The 17,787-nt window shown below is 38.9% G+C and overlaps 1 protein-coding gene and 1 long non-coding RNA gene across 2 annotated transcripts in view; both read right to left on the reverse strand.

The window, feature by feature from the left end:
- Positions 1-17,787, reverse strand: part of LOC124414954 — a 256,017-nt gene that overhangs the window by 86,681 nt on the left and 151,549 nt on the right. The gene's annotated exons all lie outside the window — the stretch shown is intronic.
- LOC124414676 lies at positions 2,145-14,761 on the reverse strand. Its single transcript, XR_006930058.1, has 3 exons — positions 14,653-14,761; positions 10,161-10,167; positions 2,145-2,155 (listed from the first exon to the last, which is right to left on the reverse strand). It is a non-coding gene; the product is annotated as an uncharacterized LOC124414676 (long non-coding RNA).

Below are 17,787 nucleotides of genomic sequence, written 5' to 3' on the forward strand. Positions count from 1 at the left end.
GATATTTTTCCTGTTTCTCAAATACCGTATTTCATTGTTAATTTAAGTTCTGCTCATTGAAACCAGGTGTATTCAGTGTATTTCTTCATCTTGTGAACCCCTCTCTCAATCTCTCACTCGCGCATAATTTTTGTATCCTCGCTTTAACTATAATTTCGAATTTCCTTGTTAATTTCAACTTGCATCTCTGACTGTTGTGAATAATATTCTCTCGTCTAAGCTACTGATCTGTGAAAACTATTAATCAATGTCAATCTTTCTCACTAGTTACCGCTTATTGTAAATTCTATTTTATTTTCATGTCACTACCGTTCCAAACTATCATCGATTCCGTCAACTACCGATTTTCTCTAAAGTTTCACTCCTGCTGTGACTCAACAAAACTTATAGTTCTCGTAGTCTCTTTTTTCAAAAACTTGGGTAAAATCACGTCGCCCAGTGACGTGGAGTTTTAAGTAGTCTTTTTGCATTATATCGCTTATCCCGACCTACGACTATTTTTCTTTTGTTAACCGTCACCTTCGTTCAACTTATCGTGTAACTTTATTCTATGGAGAATCTTGTACCTAGACCACTCTTGTTGACTAATTATTTATTGCCACCTTTTGCAACAAATTTGACTGATTTAACGCTTGTGAAAATGAATGACAATATACGACTGATTGAACTGCTAATTTCTTTGATTCGAGCGTATTCCTTTATATCTTGAATTTCCATATTCCTTCAATTATCATACTGCCTTGGATACCGCCACTCTACCAGTTCGTGTGAGTACCTGAGTCTAGCCAGCCATACGACGGGTTCACTAATTATTGCTATTGTATCTCATCGTTTCTTTTTTATTTAAAAATAGACGCTCGAGCATCTGGCGGCCAACGAGTATCTTTTATTGCCGTTCAATATCATACTAACGAGTTGAAGAATGGCGCCAGTGTTAACGGTAAGACTCCAACTGAGGGTAATAGAAAGTCAGCGTTACAGTACCCATAAGCGACTAGCTTGTGGGGGGTATTGAACTGTTACGGTTTCCCCCTTCGAATTTGCTTGTATTGATTTGATAATTCATGCTACTTTTCGTTCTTCTAAGCGTTGTGTTTTGAGTTACACCATTTCTTCTATTCCTTGTTATTGATTTTATTTCAATATTTCATGTTCATCGGCACTAATTACTGGCTTCCGCAGCACTGCACAGTAACAAATCTACTCTGGTGCTACCTTCTACTGGGTTTCAACAATCCATTTATTTTTAATTTCATGTAAATAATAAAGAATCTCTTTGAAATAAACAATATATTCACTCACCTGCCTCAGTTTGTCTAGACCCCCACTCGTTGATGACGTTTTACATTTAATTTCAGATTTTTTCTTTCAATAAATAACTGATCCAATTTCTGTAGCTTTTGATATTTGTTTCTCCATTGACGCCTTCATTGTGTCTATCAAATATCTTCTCATATCAACTACGGTATTGCTGAACGACACTTTTTTTAGAAAATTAACGCTGAATAGGAATAAATATCAACATAACCTCAATACGCTACTCCACACGCGAGATATTCAGAGCCTTGTTACATTTCGTGTACGTTGGATGCCTTGGTTAGCTGACGAAAGTAACGTCGCGGAGGAATTTTACCGACCAATGAGATTGAATTATTTGGCGCATGCACAGTTCTTGTATAGTTATATGGGCAGATCCATTATTTTTCGTGGAAAAATTGCGGGGGTGGATCATCGATTTGGCTGCTCATTTTTCTCTCAAAAGTAAATCAGATGATAAGGTGTTCCTGGAGATTTGAGCTCGATGCACCAAAATCGTATATGCCATATATATATATATATATATATATATATATATATGTCGGAGAAAGGCCAGAAATCACTCGCGAACTTTGTGTTTTTCGTGTTGGGCGCATATTGAGCCATCAAAAGAACATTTTATTAACTCTGAACTCAGAACAAAACGATATTAGATAATTCAAATATTGATCGTGACAAAATACGTCAACTTTCTTTGACGTTCCGCGAAGGATGTCCTTTCTTTCTTCTTTTTTTTTATTAAACAAATTCTTCAACAAAACAAATGACGAAAAGCAACGACAACTTTGTTCTTTATCATCGACATATATATATATATATATATTGTAACGTGTGCGCTCTTCTCTAAAGCTTTGCTTGTGAGAATAGCTCGTTATGTGGGTGTCTTTGCCTTCAGACTAAGACTTTAGTGTTTTAATAAATGAAGGAGCTTTCTACGATAAATCAAATACGGCATAAGAAGATGAAAGCTTGACTCGATACGTCTAAATTCCTGGTGACCCAGACTCTGAATTAACGGAGCTGGCTTGGTTATAACAAAGGTTTTCTCTTTATACACAATTTCGGAGACACTGTTCTAGCACGATGCTTCCTCCTAATTGATTGTAGACAAATACAACATAACCTACAGACCAGTGTTCGAGAAGCCGTGGCTGTCTGTCAGATAGTTGGTTTATCGCTTCGGGTCAATCGTATTGCTACGGGAATGCCCACCTCGCAATTTACCATTTATCTTTTACACAAATTTATTTGGTGAATAAATGGCAAGCTAGAAAACGTTAGATATCTTTCATGATCAAATATTTAATGATAACAACCAAAAAATTGATGTTCTACAAACAAAAGAAAATACAATGTTTAATTGCTAGCCTTAATGCTATTTTATGTATTACTACCGCTTTAAATTTTATAAGTTTGAGCTGCACCAGCGCTATGCTAGATGCACTCCTTGACTTGATTTCTTTCTATGTTTGAGGTACACCAGCGCTTTGCTAGATGCCTCCTTGACTTTACTATCCTTTCACTGGAAACGGTTCCTTAAGGGACGCGTTCCGCTTTCTCTAGACGGTCAGTCTCTATTGCTTTGAGTCCGCTGGCCAAGCTCGTCACTTGTTAGTGGGGCGGCTGTAGGCTTAGAACTGCTGGTTATTGCCTCATTTCGTCCACTATTTACACTAACTTTGGATCAGGTGTCGACGCTGTGTTGTCTGCTCCGGCGTGACGGCTTGTCCGTGTTGCCTCTTGTTGATGTGCGTGTCCTGATCCTCTAGCTTCACACAGGTGAGGCTCTTGACGTCATACTCATGTATGTCTAGCTGACTGGCAGGTCAGCTGACCGTTACAATATGTAATTTATTCATTTCGGTGACACATTTGAATTTAATTTGTACATTTCAGTGACTTCGCGAAGTTTCCGTGACGTCATCGAACAGTCATTAAACTGCACAATATATGTACTTATCTATACATAACAATGATACATTTGGGTGACAGTATTCGAATTTCACTTTTTACATCATATTCATTATTAAGATGACGGCAAAATTACCATGTTGTTAAAAATAATTTGGATGTATTAATCTAAATGGTCATCATGATTATTGGATTTTTTTAATATGTTTTATCGTGGATAAAGGATTGTCATCAAAATGTCGAAACAATCGTTAGTTCATACATTTCGGTGACCATGATTTACAAAGATTGATAACTCCTACACAGTGCATCATTTGGGGGTTGGTCAAACAAAGTGTTCGATCACCAGGGACTTGCTGCTCCAGAATAAGAATTGAAAGAAAATATTCCATGAGGATTTTCAAGAAAGTTAATGTCTCCGAAAACCCGCAATTGCAAAATCACGCATCGCAGATTTTGCTGACTTGGAGTCCAGGTAACCACCATGAGAGCCGACTACAGGTTTCTCCCGAAATTCCATTCTGAATTCATCTAAGTCCGAGATTCGGAAATCCGTTATTTGATTTTTTAAAGAAATTTTTTAAGTTTTATAACTCTGAAACGGTGAACTTTTCGGGAGTACCTCAAAGGACGTTTTTCTCGTCAATAACAGCTTGGATTTGAAAATAAATCTTTAAAATTTTACGTCGACCCGGTCGCGAGCTAACATTTCAAAATTGGATAACTCAAAAATGGTGCGTTTTCTTGAAGTGACTTACTGGAGGTTGTTTGATCGCGCGTGCTGATTTTTCCAGGATAGAAATTGAAAAATCATTTTCTTTCGTTTCTTTTTCAGAAAAGTGAATGCCCCGAAATACTCACGCTCGCAAAATTACGCATTGCTCATTTTATAGTTTCCGGATTTGGATGCCAGCTGACCAATCCAAACCAAAAAAAATTTGCCAAAATTCAAGCTTCGAGATTATGAAATCGATTACGACGTAACTCCAGAAATTTTGAGGCAGGGTCAATTCTCGAACATTTAGAACTCTCACACACATCACTATTACGTGGTATATCCGAGGATCTTTTTCATCGGCGGTGACGTCCTTTATCTGTTAAAAAACCCGTTCCTGCGAGAAAGCTGTACGGATGGTTACAAACCACGTATGCGGCGATGTATGTTCAAAAATGTCCCCAAATCATTTGAATAATATACGATTTAGGTAGTTTTAAAGTATGCGTTTTTGGTAGGTTCCAACATCTGGTTAAACTATCGCTTGAATACATGAATTGGTGGTCTGAAACTACGCGTCTATCAGTTATTGTGAAAAATCATATGAAAAAATCTGATGCTCTCAAACCAGGCTTTCCATGTGAATCTGGTAATGTCCTTAAAATGTGCGTTTGATATACGGATAGATTGAGTCCTGTTCTCAAAGTACACAAAAGTCCTCAAACCATGCGTATGCTAGAAAAAAAACCCAAAATATGCTCTGTACATATATATGTATGCATTGATATATACGGTGTCATCGAAATGTACGTTTTATATAAAATGGTTCATCAAATTTACACGAATTTTCAAAATGAAATTTCGCTTGCAGGACGATGAAGCTTAGGTCATTCCGCAGTATTTATCCATGCGTATGCTAGAAGTAATTCCCTCAGAATATGCTCTGTACATATATATACATATATATATATATATATATATATATATATATATATTAAAATGGACATTTTGGTGACACCTGTTTTTGGGGGGCTTAAACTGTCCAATGTTATGTATACATCACCATATTTCAAGGATTTTGAATTTGGATCAGTAGTTTTCGAATAAATCACGAATTATTGCGAATTGTACATTTCAGCGACTTATATATATACAAAAAAATATGATCGGATCAGGGTTGACATGAAATGTGACTTAAAATCATTCTATGCGAGAGATCATATTGTGTTATCGATGCCCCTCCCCCTCCTTCGCGCCAAAAAAAAATAAACTGACCGAATGACTCCGAAATTGTACTAATCCTTGATTAAAGGGAACATACATCCAGTGCTGGCAAAACTTGGTATTTTTTGATTGTATTTCATTGTTAACATTACACTAATCATTAATTGCACATCACTTATTGATCATTCAAAAAAAAGGAAAAGTTTTTTTGAGAAAAATAACCTATGATAAATTGTACCTGTATTGGAATTCTTTGGAGGATTGTTGCAAAAGCACCACCTCACAGTTTGCATGATTCCCTTGGTATAGGTCGATGGCTCTGGAACATTGCAGAAGATTCTTGTACAGCAATGTTTTTGTTATAATCTGTCGAGCCAAATTCGTTAATTTCGAAAAATTAGCATTTTGAAGGTTGACGAACTATTTTCATCAAAACTTTTTCATTTTCATGGTTCATAGCAAATGTATTTGATTACATATAGAAAGAATGGCTTGAAAAACTATACCAAAAACATTACTGTACAAGAACCTTATTGAACTTTTCAGATCTATAGATCTACACCGACCGAATCATGCAGACTGTGAGGTGGCATTTTCTCTACACTGACCTAAGGAAGGTAATAGAGATATAGTTTGACAGAAATAGTTCATCTGAACAAATTTTTCTTGACTTTCGAATAATCATTAAATGATGTGTAATCAAAATTTCGTTTTATTTTTAACAATACACTCCATGAAACACAACCAAACAAATATCAATTTTCACCATCACTGGAGGTGCGTATATCTCTTGAAATATTATAATTTATTCAACGTAATTGAGACATTCCGAATTGAAAATATTCACCACGGTGAATTAAATTATTGTAACATGAAACTGAAATGTCTTCACTATATTTTGCTAGGCATTGCATGAGAAACGGCGCTATTACTCATCGCATTTCGTCAATGATAAATCTGTGTAACGACGCTACATTTTTTATCTCAAAAACGATGCTCAAGTTCAGCAATCTTAGTATGTCATATTATGAAATCGCTCGTGTGAGATGAGATATATATATATGAGAGTTGTTTCACAAGATGTGAAATAATGCAAAAAAACTCGACCAGAATTTTGAGGGAATGCCATACTTGTTTCTCTCTTTCGGATTTTTCAAAGAGTGTACCCACTAATGACACTTGCGGTAAAAGGTGTCATTTCGCAGAACTATTCGGGGAATCTGAGATAGGTAGTCATGGCGGCTACCTAGACCTCGAGTGGGCAATATGTGCGATGCGTGATTTTACGATTGCGGCTATTCTGGGGCATTGACTTTTGTCAAAATATCCAGGGAAAAATAATTTCCCAATTTTTTCTAAAACAACTCTGAGCACTGGACTTCTCAACGAAAAATAGTAATACCATTTTTTTCAACCAAAATGGCAAAATACGGGTCTTTTCAAATTCACCAAAATATCACATATATTTTCTTTTAGTCGTTCAAATTTTTCCTTCTGACCTTGCCAAGCTTTTTAATATGGAACCGACCTTCACCTGAATTTCTTCGGTAGATTTTATCTTCCCCGATTGTGAGAAAACCACGGTTTTCAAATACGGCCCATATAATAAGGATGTATTACGAATAGCTCGGATTCAGTTACAGAATTCAGCAATAAATATGAATAGATGAATTGTGCAGTTTAGTGTCTGTCGCCAAAGTGTCCAATTCATCACTTTTTTTTTCGTACAAATTGTACACTTTGGTGACCGTCTTTCTGATCCATTTCATCTCGGAAAACGAATTCAGGTTTGTCGTGCTAGCGAGGAGAACAGGGACCTCGCGGATCGGGTTCCCGTGGTGAAAGATTACGACCTCCGAATTAACGTCGTTTTTGATTGAATGGGTTGCTGAGATATCGCGATTTGAAAATTTGAGATATTTCGGCGGAGTGGGGGCCGTTTCGGCTCGTGTCTGAACTGCGTTGAGCGTGGACGTTCAAACCTTAGGTTCAAACAAGAACTGGCGTAGCTGACACGGTGAGAAGACGGACTAGAACGCCAAGGATTCGCGGTTCGCGTCCACAAGCGTATTTTTTCACTTTTTTATTTAATTCTTCATTTCATACATTTTCTCAATCTCTCATAAGACTTCGCATGCGCAGGTGAATGAAACAATTCGAAAATGGACATATATTACATGTATCATTTTTATATATATTGTTACAAAGGATAAAATCACCCGTTTTACCCCCTTTTCTAATGATCTAGTAGTCGACATGTGACGCAAGAAAACTAAGTCTTCTTATGTCATCAAATGAATAAGGTTGCTGCGTCAACCGCTATTATTGTAAAAACAGATCTGTTTCAGACTTTGAGCTGATAACACGTTCTTTACCCCAAATACATTTTTCTCAAAGCATATTTCTCATTTAGCGCCTTTTAATTGCTCACCTAACTAAGCTTCTTACCCTCGTTTTATTCGTTACACCAAAAAGTGTAACACTGGTGTCAGAATCGGGATTTAAAGCTTTTCTTTCGTGAGTCAATTCAGTGCGCGAATTTGAAGATGAGTGTCAGTCGTTCGACCCGCTCACGCCACCGGGAAAGTTGTGGAGATAGCCCCTCACTGAGAGGAGACCTACAAGTTCCCGAGCCAACTTTTGCGGCTCCAGAAGCTGCACCGACGGTGACCCCTGTTACAACACCTTCGACGCCCACCGTCACCGCTTTAGACCTTCTGAAGGTCCTTCAGGCTCAACAAGAAACAGCTGAACGTCATCAGCAGCATCTGATGGATCTTCTACAGGAACAACAAGAACAGCGTCGACTGGATCGCGAGGCCCAGACACGCTCAGAAACACAAATCATCGAGCTATTCCAGTCCACAGTGTCGGCTCTTCAAGCTAAAAATCAAGCTCAGGAGTCTGGAGAACCGGTCGCTACTCCCAGAGTTTCCCCGGTACCCACTCCCAGGATGGTTCCTATCCCGACACCCCGGACTTCTCCTCGCCAGATCTTTTCGGATCAGGCTCCCCAGGATTCAAGGTCTGTCCCTTTTATTAGAGAACTTGACTGTTCTCCGATTTCGAGACCTAGAATAATAACCGAGACCTACTTTCCCGAGCCACCATCAAATGCTCAACCTCATTTCCCACAATCAAATCAAATAGATAATCAGAGAGTATTCCAAGTCCCCTCTCAAACATGTGAAAAACCTATCTGTGCGTTAAAACCGCCTATTTTTGACGGAAAAATTCCGTGGGCAGAATATGAAAGACAATTTAATACAATTGCTAGACATAATCAATGGGACTCCGCCATGAAAGCTCATAGCCTTGCCTCTTGTCTTAGAACGCCAGCTTTGAATGTATTGACAGCTTTGTCAGAAGAAGAAATTTCTGACTTCGAAAAGCTCAGCTCCGCGTTGAAATTAAGATACGGTAATGATCATTTGACAAAATTATATACTGCTCAATTACAAACTAGGAGACAAGGACGAGACGAAGACCTTGCCTCTCTCGGACAAGACATAGAGCGACTGTCGCGAATAGCTTTGCCAGACCACGAACCGTCACGTAATATTTTAGCGACACAAGCTTTTTTAAACGCTATTAACGACCCGGAAGTTAAAATGGCCGTTGGAACGTCGGGTTTAACTTCCTTACGAGAGGCAATGGCCAAAGCTCTCGAGGTGGAGGCCATGCGAAAACAATATTTTGGAGCGGGCAAACTCCGCCAAGTACAGGTGGATAATAACACCTCTATAGAAAAGAGAGGTGGTCGTTCGGAAGAGACCGAGTCTCATAACCCGAAAAATAATAAAAATTACCATAATAATAGAAATTTTAAAGATAAGAATAGTCGCGGTTCTTCTCAGAACTACATTAGAAGACCTCAGTACGTCAATGACAGAGTAGACAATAGGTTTACTACCCTCACTTGCTTATTTTGCAACCAAAAAGGCCATGACGCCAATCACTGCTTCGCGTTAAAACGCAAAGCAGAGACACAGACGCAAAGCTCAAATTCAAACGCTAATAATTGGCGAAATAGTAAAGTAGCCAGGGAAGATAGTCATCAGAATTCTAATCCCGACACCTCGACCATGGCTATCTCAAAAAACTAGATTCAGATGATTTAGGAGGGCGAAAATCATCGCAGGTTGTTAGAGTAGAAAGCCCTTTTGCGACTCAGTTTTTACTAAGGAGTTTAAGACAGTCTGGTCTTTACGCACGCGGAACTGTCAATGGCGTTGACTGCCTCTGGGTAATTGATACCGGAGCAGAGGTAACCGTTGTTCGGTCGGATCTTTTAAAATCTGACGACCAGACTGTTCCCTCTTTATCTTTGCGAACAGCCACTGGAGAGACGACCCCGGTTTTGGGAGAGGTTATCGTGCAGATTAACCTCTTCGGATGTATCGACTCTCCACACAAGGTTTTTGTCGCAGATATCGAGGATGAAGGTATTTTGGGTTTAGATTTCCTCACAGCTCACGATTGCGTGATTTCCACCAAGAGGAATTCTCTGACGTCTAACAGCCGCGAAATCCCTCTCTGCTCGAAGAAAAGAAGAGTGTACTGGACTCCTCCAAGAATACGAGAAGTAGAACTCTCCAAAGACAATCATCAAAATCTGCTCCCTTCACATCTAGAAAATCTTTTTGAAAAATCGTCGACCACGCTGGATTTACAACAGAAGGAATCCTTTAAATCTGTTTTATTTAAGTACGCAGATTCTTTTGCAGTAAACAGCGGAGACAAGGGGAGATGTACGTCGGTAAAACATAAAATCGACGTCGGAAACAATCCTCCAATCAAACAAGCTCCCCGGAGACTCGCTCTCAACGGCAGAGAAGAGGTGAAGAAACTCGTTGAAGATATGCTGACCAACGACGTAATCGAGCCTTCTTCCAGTCCCTGGGCTTCTCCGATCGTCCTGGTCAACAAAAAGGACGGCTCCAAGCGATTTTGCATAGACTACAGGAAGCTGAACGACATAACCAAGAAGGACTCCTATCCTCTCCCCAGAATCGACGAAACGCTCGATCTGATTGCTGGCGCGACCTGGTTCAGTACCATTGATCTTCAAAGTGGCTACTGGCAGGTTGAGATGGATCCCCTGGACAAGGAAAAGACAGCTTTCGTCACAGGACTAGGAGGATTATGGCAATTTAAGGTAATGCCTTTTGGCTTAAGTAACGCCCCGGCTACCTTTGAACGGATGATGGAGACTGTTCTCCAAGGACTCACAGGAAAAATTTGCCTCGTTTATTTGGACGACATAATCGTTTTCGGGAAAGACTTTGAAGAAGAAGTGTACCACCTCGAACAAGTCTTCTCCAGGTTAAAACAAGCAGGCCTAAAGATGAGTCCAAAGAAATGCCATCTGTTCCAGAAAGAAGTCAGCTTCCTCGGTCACATAGTCTCCGCTGAAGGAGTGAAGACCGATCCCTCCAAGATCGAAAAGCTCTCTGCTTGGCCGACACCGACGAACAAAGAGCAAGTTCAGAGCTTTTTGGGTCTCTGCACTTACTACAGAAGATTTGTAAAAGGTTTCGCCACGATAGCCAAACCCCTCCATCGTCTCACAGGAATCAAGATTCCATTCGATTGGACTCCGGAATGCGAAGAAGCCTTCAAGAAATTGAAAGAAAATCTTACTTCTTCCCCGATTTTAGCCTATCCAGAGGTCGAACTTTCTTTTATTTTAGATACAGACGCCTCTTTGTCAGGGATAGGTGGAGTCTTGTCACAGATTCAGGAAGGTCAGGAGAGAGCAATTAGCTATTACAGCAGAGTCCTTAGTAAAACCGAGAGGAACTATTGTGTAACTCGTAGAGAACTCTTAGCTGTTGTTAAAACCGTAGTCCACTTTCATCATTATTTGTACGGGAGGAAATTCTTGATTAGAACAGACCATGCTTCTTTAAGGTGGTTACTTTCGTTTAAATCCCCCGAAGGTCAGGTAGCTAGGTGGATTGAGAGGCTCGGACAGTACGATTTCGAAATTCGTCATCGAGCAGGTTTACAACATGGAAACGCTGACGCTCTTTCTCGAAGACCCTGCGAAGAAACGACAGATTGTAGGCAATGTACTCGCCTTAAAAAATACAGAGATCCTCCTCCTACAATACGGAAGATTTCTCTTGGAGAAAATCTCGAAGATTGGAAAAGATCTCAACAAGAAGATTCTACTCTGTCTCAGGTTAAATCTTGGAAAGAAACACAAACTCGCCCAGACTGGCAAGAAATATCCTCAGCTGAGTCTGACGTCAAAATTTACTGGGCTCAATGGGACTCTATTCTTTTAATAGACGGAATATTATACCGCAAATGGGAATCCGCAGACTTGAAAGAGATCAGGTGGCAATTTTTGGTTCCCAGAAATCGAGTTCCAGAAATTCTTGCTCTTTACCACGATTCTCCTGCAGGTGGACACTTTGCCTCGAATAAAACTTTAGGCAAGATACGCGATCGTTATTTTTGGCCACGATGTCGTGCCGACGTAGAAGACTGGTGTCGGAGATGTCAAGTCTGTACGTCGAAGAAAGGACCTCGAGATAAAGGACGAAGCTCTCTCCAAGTTTACAACGTGGGAGCTCCTTTCGAGAGGGTAGCAATGGCTATCCTCGGTCCTCTTCCTATAACCTACAGTGGGAATAAATACGCCTTAGTCATCGCTGATTATTTTACCAAGTGGCCCGAAGTAATTCCACTCGCCAGTCAGGAAGCCTCTACCGTAGCTCAGGCGTTCGTAAAAGAATTTATCTGTAGACACGGAGTACCTCTAGAAATACACACTGATCAGGGCCGAAATTTTGAGTCAAGCTTAATGAAAGAAGTTACTCAAATTTTAGGGGTTAGAAAAACTCGTACTACTCCCCTCCATCCTCAGTCTGACGGCATGATAGAACGTCTGAATAGGACTTTACTCCAATATTTGTCGTCCTTCGTAGAGCAGAATCAGAGAGATTGGGACACCTGGATTCCTTTTTTCCTCCTGTCTTATAGATCTGCGATTCACGAGACGACAAAACAGACGCCCGCTTGTATGCTTACGGGGAGAAATCTTCGACTCCCGTCAGATTTAGAGAAAGGCCCTGTTCCCGTGCAAACTCAACCTCAGACAGATTATGCCTCTGATTTACAACAACGCCTAGAAGAAATTCATAATTTTGCAAGAGAAAGAATTTCTATGGTTTCAGATAAATTAAAAGCTCGCTACGATATACGAGCTAGAGATTTAAAATTTAATCCCGGAGATTCTGTCTGGCTTTTCCAACCTAGAAGACAGAAAGGAAAATGTCCAAAACTCCAACGAAACTGGGAAGGTCCATATTTAATAGTTAACCGGATCAACGATGTCGTTTACAGGATCCGAAAAACGCCTCACTCTAAAGAAAAGGTCGTACACCTGGACCGTCTAGCTTCGTTCGAGGAACACACTCGAACGGAATCACCCGGACCTGGAACATCCTCCCAGGTTAGACCACCTTTGAATCAACCCTGAGAAAAGTAAAGAAACTTCGAGTCTTCTTGTTTTCTAGACTTTGATTGATTGGGAACATAACCTTCCCTTCGGAATTTCACTCCATAAGAAGAAGTCACTTTCTATTATCATCGAAGGGAATATCGGATGCGGGAAGACAACCTTTACTAAAAGATTCTTGTCGGACCCTCAGGTTTGCACCCTATTAGAACCCCTCGATCAGTACCGTGATGTTGCCGGAGTCAACTTATTACAATTGATGTATGAAGACCCAATTAGATATTGCTACCAGTTCCAGCATCACGTTCAACAAGTTATGTACGATAGACATCTTCTTTTAACCTCTCGGCCTGTCAAAATTATGGAAAGGTCGATGTTTAGCGGCGATTGTTTTATCGAAACTCATCGCAGGTTAGGAAATCTTCGAGATTTCGAGGCTCATCTACTCAGAAAAAATTCCGCTCTTCTCATTCAAGCGTTCGAACTCGGAGTAGATTTAATAGTTTATTTGCGAGTTTCCCCAGAAACCTCTTTTGTTCGGGTTAATTCTCGTGCACGCAAGGAAGAAACAGAGATTCCTCTGCAATTGCTTAGAACTATTCATGAAGTTCATGAAGATTGGTTAGTTAGAGGCATTTTTTCTTCCTTACCTGCCCCCGTGATAGTTATCGATGCAGAGAATACAACTGAACAGATCTATTTAGATTTTACAGAAAGACTACTCTCCAATCTCTACTAATTAACACAATAACAAAGAACATATGAAATTTTATTTTATTTTATTCAAAGATCTTTTAAAATATGGGATATTTCCATGATTTTTTTTATCGAATCTTTAACCTCCTCACAAGATTCACACATATTAGTATTTCTTTCCAAGGTGATTAGTTCCTCATCACAATCCATACATTTTGGTCCATCTCCTCCAAAAGTGATATGAATACATAGTTCTTTAATTTCCTCTATTGGAACTTCGAAATGGAAACTATAAAAGAAAAATTTTTGAAGTATTGAAAGATGAAAAATCCTTATTCTTTTGAGAATTTGTCTTCAAGACTTACAATCTTAATAAGCAGCGTCGACACCTTATGCCGCATTCCCTCCGAACATGAAAAGCATTTAGTTGCCCACATTTTAATTTAGCCCATTCTTCTGTGAATTTGGTTGCTATAATCTCAGCAGAAATTTCGTTGAAATCGGAAATTGAAAATTTTTTTACTAAAATAGCGGCGTTAATGAAATTATGTCTCGACATTTTTCGGCAGACTGGAGGATTCAAGTTTTGTTTTGAAGAAGCTTTTGTTCTCGCGTCGGTTTTTGTTTTCTTCTAGAAGATTCTTCTCATAAATCGAGTTTTGTATCAGATTGGCTCTGATTTCTTTGTGGTTTGAACAGAGCCGCGATTGTTATTTTTCATGGTCGATAAGCGATTATTTGATTTTCACATTTTTCTAACCCATGTGTCAGTTTTTGTCAGTACTTTTTCAGGTTGTTTTATGACATAACCTGATTTTCCTTCACCTTCTCCTGGTATTTGAGGATGACTGAAGGCCCCGATTTTAAAGAAACACTCAACGATAATCCCGATAAGATCGTTTATTTTCTCTTTTAAAAAATAATAAAATTTATACGATCCGTGCTTTTCTCAAATTCGCTTAGTGAATTCGGATTGGTCTGCCTTCACTCACGTTTGTCCTCCCAATCTAGGGTGTGCAGTTTCCGAAAGAATTCGGGACCGGCTCGCCTCCTTTCCTCTCCCTCGTTCCCGAAGGTTGAGAAGAAGCCCTAAAAACCTCCTAAGGCCACCGTCGATTTGGACTTCTGTTGGAACCTCTCCTGTTTCCGTGGTCCTTTTCCCGGATCATTTTGACCAAATTTGGATTTTCCTGATTTCCGGAATTTGGAAACTGACCGTTCCTTCGGATTTTACACGAAGCTATACACTACACACTTTTTACACTGACTTTTGTCAACACGGCACATAAAAGTTTGAAAATTCAGTTCAATGCTCGACTATCTGCTCAAGGTTTTCTGTGGTTTACCTTGAGACTGTGGGCAAATGCCAGATAGCAGAAAGGGAGTCTTTGAATTTTTAGAGCCACAGCTCCGACTCACCTTCAAGCGTCGTATGCTAGATCAAGATCGTTATTGTTTTAATTTGTTCGAGTCGGGACGACTCTTTTCCTCAGGGGGGAGTAGTGTTACAAAGGATAAAATCACCCGTTTTACCCCCTTTTCTAATGATCTAGTAGTCGACATGTGACGCAAGAAAACTAAGTCTTCTTATGTCATCAAATGAATAAGGTTGCTGCGTCAACCGCTATTATTGTAAAAACAGATCTGTTTCAGACTTTGAGCTGATAACACGTTCTTTACCCCAAATACATTTTTCTCAAAGCATATTTCTCATTTAGCGCCTTTTAATTGCTCACCTAACTAAGCTTCTTACCCTCGTTTTATTCGTTACACCAAAAAGTGTAACAATATTATACACTACGTGAACGTCATTATGCTGTAATAATATAATGAAAAGGTTATTCTAATAGCGAAGACACAGTAAATACGAAACGTCATTACGCTGTAATAATATAATGAAAAGGTTAATCTAATAGCGAAGACACAGTAAATACGAATAGATGCAAATGTACACTTTGTGCAACGTCGCTAAAGTGTCCGATTCATCACTATTTCTCTCGTACAAATTATTCACTTTGGTAACCGTCTTCCAGATACATCTCATCTTGGAAAGCGATTTCAGGTTTGGCGTACTAAATTGGTAAAGTTGAGGAAAAGAATGTAGTGTCGTTACCAGTCTTATACGATTTAGCCGGCCAAGACAGTTGAATTGGCTGATTAGCTGGCAGTTATCCGGTCAAAACCAGCTGATCAGCCAATTTCAACCAGCTAGACCTAAAAATGGAAAAAACGACAACTAATTAATTCATTTCCATTCACATTGAAACTCTCTACTGTAATAAATTCTGGAATGTTATCTTCAGAGAGTTATTTGCATTCAATAGCCTAAGATGCCCAAAGAGTCAATTAGTCTTTAATAATCAGGTATGCTGAAAATGAAAATCAACGTCACTCAAATCACGATATTTGTCTACGTGATTTTCTCGAAGTGCAATGTCTCAAATCAATCGAACATATCCTGAGCCTACCAAGTTACGTTGAAGAAGTCACCTAAATAAATATCATGATTTGACTGACGTTGATTTTCGTATTTTGTTCCGCTGATTGATAATTACGGATCAACTTTTCAGGCATCTTGCGTAATTAATTAATAATAATTTTTGAAAGATGATATACCCACTAGATGTCATTTTAGTAGCAAGTTCGAATGCAAACCAGCGAACTCGTAAACCATTTTTGCTAGCTTATTGTTTAAGCCAACTTATTACGTGAAATAAATCATCAAATTTTTGTAGATCTTCAAAGATCATCAGACTTTTGCAGTTTTTTTCACTTCATCGGAATACGTAATTCTGAAGAACCCGTGAAAAGTCTGATAATCTGTGATTATTCGAGAAAATATTTTGATTTCTTTCACGTTATCGAGACACCAATGTAAAGTTTGCCCTCCCACCTCGGATTCTCAAAGTTGTTGCACTTTTTGGAAGTGGCCTGGTGAAAGTATTGATACGGCGGAGACCCGTACTTCCAGAAACAAATTCGAAAGAATATTTCATCATGATTTCCGAAAAACTAAATGTCCTTAAAACGCCGTGATTGCAAAATCACGCATCGCACTGTTAGCTGACTTGGGGCCCAGGTATTTGCAATGACGACCTACTACAGATTCTTCTCCAAGCTTCCTAGTTGAAATTCCTATATTCCAAAAAATCTGTTACTTTGGTCGAATAGATCAATATCAGCGCATATTTAGTTGGCCTTAAAAAAAATAATATTTAATTCCGTTTGACATGTTTTGAAAATGCTCACCAAAAATCAGCTTCATTGGAAAATTTTAAGAGGCCGCTCAAGGTTTTTGTTCATATTCAAAATGGTTTAAGACTGCATGAATTTTTTTGAATTTAAAAAATTTCCTAAATAGTTAAGAGTTCAATTTTATTTTGCTTCTTTTGAATCTTTTTTTTTTTATTGCATCATTTTCTACGTGTGAAGTTGTAAATATTTCGGGAATTTCAACTCAGGATATGAATTTATAGAGGTCACTGAAAATGTTGTTGATTCTCAAACTAGTATCCCTCACGGAAAAAACTCTCAACTTGGATGTATTTCCGTATCCCCAACTCATAGATAATGCTAAATTCCTATGACAAAAAAGTTGAGGTTGTTTTCGTGCTTAAGACGTTTTCAAGTGATCTGTAAACACAAATATTAAGGGGTTCTCTGGTTTGACGGGTTCAAATTATCGATTTTTTTTTTTGCATATCTTGTTTCGTTAATATATCTGGAATAGAGTGGTAAACTGAATTTTGAAAATTCGAAGCCGGTATAAAGATACAGCAGTTAGAAGAGGCAGGTATTCGGAGCGCTGAGTTGAGAGCTGAGAGGCCGACCCTATTGTTTTCTGTCGGCCTGATACCTGAGACCCTTGTATATAAACATATGCTTATTCAGGTACAGACAAGTTTAAACAAGTTTAGGGAACAATTAGTTATTTACGTTGTGAAATTTATTTTAGTATTGGTTTAGTTTCGGAAAGCACAACATCTACGAAAAATTATTTTGAAACTCGTGATCAGTTATAAGTTATTTATTTATAAAATGAGCGGTAGAATAGGAAGCCCGACTAATAATGTACACCCTGGTCATAATAAAAAACGAAAATTTAGTGGAAACCGCTTCACAACCCAAAATGATACAAAATATACATCAGCTTCTGCGAAAAAACTCCGGGACGGCATGGACATGGAGATTCCTCTTGCTTCAAGTTTTGCGTATTGTATTTTAGAGTTTGCGTTTGTATTTTCTGCTATTTCTGATACTGTAATATGTAAGGACTGTGAAGGTGATGTGTCTATGGACTAGGTATCGCAGATTGATGGTAAGTTAGAATTTTTATAGTTGTAGCTGTACTTGAAACTTCAAACGTGGTTTTCTCAATACTATGTTTTTCAAAATTTCCTCCATCATATCTCGAGAACGGCTTGGCCGATTCACTTCAAATTTATAGGGTCGA

Source organism: Diprion similis, chromosome 14, assembly GCF_021155765.1.
Source record: "Diprion similis isolate iyDipSimi1 chromosome 14, iyDipSimi1.1, whole genome shotgun sequence".
Taxonomy (NCBI): Eukaryota; Metazoa; Arthropoda; class Insecta; order Hymenoptera; family Diprionidae; genus Diprion; species Diprion similis.